Here is a 5,000-nt window from a genome sequence, read left to right as displayed (position 1 = left end):
GTACCTATTTATCTCTTCCTCTCTCTCCCTATCTTCTTCCTCCTCCTCTTCTTCCTCTTCCTCCTCCTCCTTCTCCTGTTTTCCTTCCTTTATTCTCTCCCCTTCTCTCCTCCCTTTTTTATTTCATGTACAGAATCAGTTTTTTTTTATCTCTCTTACCTCTTCCCTCTCTCTCTCTCTCTCTCTCTCTCTCTCTCTCTCTCTCTCTCTCTCTCTCTCTCTCTCTCTCTCTCTCTCTCTCTCTCTCTCTCTCTCTCTCTCTTTCCTTTCCCCTTTATTTGCTCTTCCTCCTCTCTCCGTCCTTCCTCCTCCTCCTCCTCCTCCTCCTCCTCCTCCTCCTCCTCCTCCTCCCCCTTGATCAAACCCATTTTTCCCCTCAGATATAATAGACTTTTCCCTTCTTTCCCCTTCTCTCTCCCTTCCTTCCTTCCCCTCATCCAAAAATGAAAGGGAAAAAAGAGGAAGGAAAAATACCAGGAAAAATCTAATATAGGGAAGATGTAAACTTTCCAACGAGACTCAAAATGGAAATCGACCTCTAGGGAAAAAAGTAAGGGAAAAAAGTTAAAGGAAAATACTGAGGGTTAATAAGGCAAGGTGATAAAAAATGAAAAAAAATGAAGAAATTAAGGGAAAAATAAAATAGTAAAAAGAAAGGGAGGGGGAAAGTAATAGAGGAAAAAAAGAAAGGAGAAAATAAGAAGGAAAACAAATAAAGGAGAGGAAACAAAACATAAGGGAAAAGCAAGAGGGAAAAAAGTGATGAATAAAAAAGAAGTAAGAAAAAAGTAAAGGAAAAGAAAATAAGATGGAAAAAAGAAGGGGAAAAAATGTAAGAGGAAAAAAAGTAAGGGAAAAAAAGAAGTAAGAAAAAAGTAAAGGAAAAAGAAAATAACATGGAAAAAAAAGAAGGGGAAAAAAGTCAGAGGAAAAAAAGAAGGGAAAAAAGTAACGAGGGAAACAAAAAGGAACAAATATGAGACAGTCTTCCCTCCTCTTCGTCTTTAGGGACTGACTTCAGGGATTTGAAAGGATTCGCTTCTGAAATTTAAAGGAGTTTTGTGCCACGCCTCCTCCTCCTCCTCCTCCTCCTCCTCCTCTTCCTCCTCCTCTTCCGTGTTTATATATTTCTCTCTTTCCTTCTTCCATCTTTCGTCTTCTTTTTTAATACTTTCTTCATCTTCTTTATCTCTTTCCTCTTCCTTCTCCTCCTCTTTCCTGTCCCCCCTCCCCCCCTCTCTCTCTCTCTCTCTTCCTTGTTTATTTCTCTCTTCTTCCTCTCCTTCATCTCTTGTGTACCTTATTTTCTCCCTCCTCATCCTCCTCCTCTTCTTCTTCTTCTTCTTCTTCTTCTTCTTCTTCTTCTTCTTCCTCTTGCTTTAACTCTTCCTCCGCTCCTACGTCACCCTCTTCCTCTTCCTCCTACTGTGTTTATATTTATTCTTCCTCTTCTTCTCTCCTCCTCCTCCTCCTCCTCCTCTTCCTCATCTTCTTCTCTGTTTCCTTTTCCTCATTCTCGTTCTCCCTTTCCTGTCTCGTTGCTTTCTTATCCTCCTCCTCCTCCTCCTCCTCCTCCTCCTCCTCCTCCTCTTTTACCTCATTCTCATCCTCCTTTTCCTATTTCTTTTTCTTGTTATTCCTCAGTTTCCCCTCCTCCTCTTTTACTTTCTCCTCATCCTCCTCTCCCATCTTCTTACCTTTTAGTAGGAAAGGAAGAGGGAAAAATGGAAAAAAGCAGAAAAAGGCAAACAGTTTCCACCACCACCACCGCCACCACCACCACCACCACCACCACCTCGCGACAACACAATGCTACACTAAGACACATAAGAACTCTCTCTCAGCGCCTAACACACGACCCATCAACTCTTACTGACTCTCTTACTCTCTCTCTCTCTCTCTCTCTCTCTCTCTCTCTCTCTCTCTCTCTCTCTCTCTCTCTCTCTCTCTCTCTCCTTGCGGTAAATCCCTCCTCTTTTCGGTACGGCCGGCAAGGGAAACTGAGCTGTAGTGAAGGGCGAAAGAGAGGTGGGAATGGGCAGGTGGGCAAGGCTGTTCATTAAGGAAAGGTTAGGTTGTTAGGGTCAGGTGTGGTTGGCGCCTCAATCTCCCACGTTATCACATCTGGACCTTAGTTATCTGCTTGTTATCGATATGAATGTGTTAGTTGCTATTGCTGGTGGTGGTGGTGGTGGTGGTGGTGGTGGTGGTGGTACTGGGTAGGGGTAAATATTTGTTTTTCCTGTTTTTTGTCTTTTTTTTTCATTTTCTTTTATTTTTTTCTCTGGTTTTGCATTTATTTTTTATTTTTTGCGATTTCCCTTTTTTTTTTGCTTTTTTCCTTCGACTTTTCTGTTATTTTTTTTTGTTTATTTATTTTTCTTGTTTATTTATTTATTTATTTCTTACTTTTCGTTTTATTTCTTTCTCTGATTTTGTGTTTTTTCTTTAATTTTTCATATTTCGTGTATTTTTTTCCACTTTTCAATCTATTTTTTTTATTATAATTACTTCAAGAGGCGGGAGAGGGAAAATCTGCCTTTTTTCCCCCTTTTCTCACTGTTTTTCTCTCTTTTCTTTCTTTTAATTTCCTTTTTCTTTTTATTTTCTAATTTCATTTTTCGTTTTCTTCTCGTTAAATCTGTTCTTATTTTTATCATTTTCTACTCTATTCTAATTTTCCTACTCTCTCTCTCTCTCTCTCTCTCTCTCTCTCTCTCTCTCTCTCTCTCTCTCTCTCTCTCTCTCTCTCTCTCTCTCTCTCTCTCTCTCCCTAATTTATCCACCTGTTGCTCTATTCACTAATTAACGTCACGGTAATACTAATTGCATTTGTAATTATTAATGACGACGAAAGAGGCGAAGGAGAAAAGGCGATAACTGAGAGAAATTGATAATTGAGAGAAATTATGATAATTGAGAGAAAAGATGATAATTGAGAGAAAAGATGATAATTGAGTGACAGAAGATAATAATTTAGAGAGAAAGAGGAGATAAAGGAGAAGAGATGATAATTAAGAGAGTGAAGATGAAGAGAAACGAAAAAAACGAAAATATTAAACGAAAGATGAGAAAAAAAGAAAAGGAATAATAAAAAAAGGAATAAAAGAGAGGTAACAGGTTAAAGCTGAGAATACTGAGGAGAAAAAGAGAAAAATAAGAGAGAGAGAGAGAGAGAGAGAGAGAGAGAGAGAGAGAGAGAGAGAGAGAGAGAGAGAGAGAGAGAGTAAGAGAATTAAACTAAAGGTGATACAATCTTAAATAAATAAAATAATACAGAGAAATAGATACAAAAAAAAATAATAAAAAAAGGAAGAAAAGTGAAATAAAAATACATAAGATTTTCCTTTTTACTTACAATTTTAGTAGTAATTAAGTAGAAAAGTATTACCTAGTTACTTACACAGTGGTCAGGGAAGTACAAAAGTTTTTAGTAATAGTAGTAGTAGTAGTAGTAAGTGTTTAAGTTTCATAAGACGTGTTTGTAGTATTTTTCTTTTCATAATAGTAGTAGTAGTAGTAGTAGTAGTAGTAGTAGTAGTAGTAGTAGTAGAATGTTATTAGTAGAATTTTTTATGAGACGTAACAGTTTGCTATTCACAGTAGTAGTAGTAATAGTAGTAGTAGTAGTAGTAGTAGTAATTATGTAAGAAATAATAACACTATTCTCTCGACAAGACTGATAGCAGAGAGAGGAGGAGAGAATACGTTTCTAAATGTTTCCTTCCCTTCTGCCTCTTTTCGCTCCTCCTCCGCCTCTCAGGAGCTGAATATCCACTACCCATGGCGCGAATCGAGCGATGTGTTGTGCAAACGAGTGAAACTTTAAGGGACTGACGATAATTTGGGTTACAACAGTGGTATTTTTTGGGGTTATTGTTGGAATGATTTTCTGAAACTTTGAGTAAGTTAGGAAATAATATTAATGGTGATGGTGGTAATAGTAATAGTGGTGGTGGTAGTAGTAGTAGTAGTAGTAGTAGTAGTAGTAGTAGTGGAGGAAGAAGGATAAGAAGAAGAAAGATAAAAATAGGAAAAACTTAGTGAACAATGATAACACAAAGGAAGAAGATGAAGAAGAGGAAATAAACGAAAGGGAAAGGAACACAAGGAATAGAAATAAAACAAAGAAAAAATTAAACATGAAGGAAAAAGTTACATAAAGAAAAAATTACAAACAAAATAAAAAAAAGAAAAGAAAGAAACTCCATCAAACATAATTTTCTTACCTCTTTTCTTTACCTTAGTACTTATTTATTTTCCTTTTCCTTTTTCCTTTTTTTTTCATACTTTAAACTCAAGATATTAAACAACACTTAAGTTTCGCCGTCCGTCATTTTTTTTCCTTTTTTCCTTTGAGCTCTTAAATATCTCACAACACTTGCCATTTATTTGATTTATCACTTACTCCTTGTTCCTTATTTATGTGAGTTACCCCCTCCCCTCACTGCCTCTTCCCGACCTCTTCCCGTTTTCTTTCAGATTTTCTTGCGTATTCTTTAGGGATAAGAAAACGAGATCTTGGCTGATTATCGTTTTGCATTGGAGAGAGAGAGAGAGAGAGAGAGAGAGAGAGAGAGAGAGAGAGAGAGAGAGAGAGAGAGAGAGAGAGAGAGAGAGACTTTACCCATCTTTTCCTTCGTCTTCCATTTCTTTAATCGTTAAAAAATATAAAAATGGCTGATAGAGAGAGAGAGAGAGAGAGAGAGAGAGAGAGAGAGAGAGAGAGAGAGAGAGAGAGAGAGAGAGAGAGAGAGAGAGAGAAAGGGGGAGGCAGGTAAAAATTTGCATATTTAGGCCTACCCTGGGCGGCTGGGTGCTCGAAAAACGGCCTAATATTCGATGTATTCTCTCCTGCACTTATTCTGCCTCGATGGACCAATATTCACATATGGAGATGAGGAGAAAAGTGAGAAGCGGTGTCGGTAATGCTTATCGTCTGATTCTTGGTGGTGGTGGTGGTGGTGGTGGTGGTGTGTGTTTTTTTTTTTATATTTTAA

General features: G+C 37.6%; 1 protein-coding gene across 1 annotated transcript in view; it reads left to right on the top strand.

Annotated features, from left to right (window-relative positions):
- LOC135094526 (MOXD1 homolog 2-like) overlaps nt 1-5,000 on the top strand; it is a 108,324-nt gene that overhangs the window by 10,887 nt on the left and 92,437 nt on the right. The window lies entirely within an intron of this gene.

This window comes from Scylla paramamosain, chromosome 45, assembly GCF_035594125.1.
Source record: "Scylla paramamosain isolate STU-SP2022 chromosome 45, ASM3559412v1, whole genome shotgun sequence".
Lineage (NCBI taxonomy): Eukaryota > Metazoa > Arthropoda > Malacostraca > Decapoda > Portunidae > Scylla > Scylla paramamosain.
This window is presented reverse-complemented; position numbering and strand designations above follow the sequence as displayed.